Source organism: Nicotiana tabacum, chromosome 16, assembly GCF_000715075.1.
Source record: "Nicotiana tabacum cultivar K326 chromosome 16, ASM71507v2, whole genome shotgun sequence".
Classification (NCBI taxonomy): Eukaryota; Viridiplantae; Streptophyta; class Magnoliopsida; order Solanales; family Solanaceae; genus Nicotiana; species Nicotiana tabacum.
This window is the reverse complement of record NC_134095.1, coordinates 42,070,862-42,072,814: the sequence shown is the minus strand read 5'-3', so window position 1 is coordinate 42,072,814 and position 1,953 is coordinate 42,070,862. Positions and strand designations below refer to the sequence as shown.

At 42.1% G+C, this 1,953-nt stretch overlaps 1 non-coding gene across 1 annotated transcript; it reads right to left on the bottom strand.

The window, feature by feature from the left end:
- Positions 1 to 454: 454 nt before the first annotated feature.
- Positions 455 to 559, bottom strand: LOC142170818 (small nucleolar RNA R71). The gene has a single exon (XR_012700431.1). It is a non-coding gene; the product is annotated as a small nucleolar RNA R71 (small nucleolar RNA).
- Between the last annotated feature and the right edge of the window lie 1,394 nt (positions 560 to 1,953).

Below are 1,953 nucleotides of genomic sequence, written 5' to 3'. Positions count from 1 at the left end.
AACATTTCACAAGAGGTTGAGGGAAGCAAGGGATACAAACAATATTCAAGCACTCATTCAATTTCATGTGAACATGGCAGAGGAGCAACATATGGCTGTTCAGGAGGTAGCAATGCCCAGTATTGCTAATGTTACCTCCAGCATAGTGAAGCCCAAAATCACTGGGCACTTTGAGCTGAAACAGAGCATGATCCAGCTACTTCATGCAAACGGGCAGTTTATGGGTCTTCCACACGAGGATCCACAACATCATATTCTGAACTTCTTGGAGATTAGTGATACTTATATCACTAACGGGGTCACTCTAGATAATGTGAGGCTCACACTTTTTCCATTCTCTCTGTTGGGCGAAGCTAAGCAATGGCTAAAGGCAGAACAAGCTAATTCCATTACATCATGGAACGATTTGGCAAGAAAATTTCTGGCAAGGTTCTTCCCTTCAGGCAAAACTGCAAAGATCAGAAGTGAGATAATTGCCTTCAAACAGAAAGCATGGGAATCTTTATACTCAACTTGGGAAAGGTTCAAGGGGCTACTCAGAGACTGTCCTCATCACAATAAGACGAATGAAGTGTTAGCTCACACTTTCATAGAAGAGCTCCATCCCCAAACAAAAATTGTAGTAGATGCTACAGCTGGAGGTCAAGTATTGGAGAAAAACTTCGATGAAATTTATGCATTATTGAACAAATTCTCCAAAAGCAATCCAGATTGGCAAGGAGAGATGGGTAGGAACATGGTACAAAAATCACCAGGAGTTCTTGAATTAGATGTTATCTCAACATTGTCAGCACAGGTCTCTACGCTGACCAACCAAGTCAATTAGATGACCATGATCATTAACAAGCAACAAGCCCAGCCAGTGCAACAAGTTCAAATATTTTATGAAGTATGTGGAGAGGGTCACATGAGCAATCTATGCCCAACAAATCCAGAGTCTGTATATTTTGTGGGTAATGCAATCGAGGCCAAACAAATCAGTATGTGGACACCTACAATCCCAACTGGAGGAATCACCCAAACTTCTCTTGGGGTGGAAATCAAGGCAATCATAATCAATACCGACCTCAAGCACCTCAACAACAATCCAGACCACCTCAGGCTGAACAACAAACTAGCCTTGAGGAGATGATGAAGAAATTGATGGCCGACCAACAAGCCCTCAATCAGAAACTAATAGCAGATCAACAAACTTTCAATCAGAAAATAATGGTTGATCAGCAGGCTCAAGCCGCAATACTGAGAAATTTGGAGCACCACGTGGGCCAACTTGCCAGAGCCCAAAATACCAGACCAATAGGGGCTCTTCCTAGTGATACGGAGCCCAATCCTAAAGCTCAAGTCAATGCGGTTACCTTGAGAAATGGAAGAGCATTAGAAGAAGCTCTAAAGAAAAAGAAGAATACAGCTCATCCTGAAGGAGAATTAGTTCCCAATCCAGTTGAGGGGAATGAGAAAGATGATAAAGGAACCGAGCTAGTAATTGAGACTAGGCCACCTCCTCCGTTTCCACAAAGACTGCAGAAGCAAAAAGATGATGCTAAGTACAAGAAATTCCTAGATATTTTGAGCCAAGTAAGTGTGAATTTGCCTTTGGTGGAAATTTTGCAGGAAGTGCCTAAGTATGCAAGGTATCTCAGAGATATTGTGGCAAACAAACGAAGACATGCAGAGTTCGAAACAATTGCACTTACTGAAGAGTGCAGTGCCAGAGTTCACAGTAAACTTCCTCCTAAGTTGAAGGATCTTGGGAGTTTCACAATTCCTTTGTCTCTTGGAAAATAAGAAGTTGTAGAGCCCTGTGTGATTTAGGGGCTAGTATAAATTTAATGCCATCCTCGTTGTTCAAGCAACTTGGATTGGGGGTGCTTAGACCTACTACAATCACTTTACAATTAGCAGATAGGTCACTGGTCATGCCAGAAGGAATTATTGAGGATGTGTTAGTTCGAG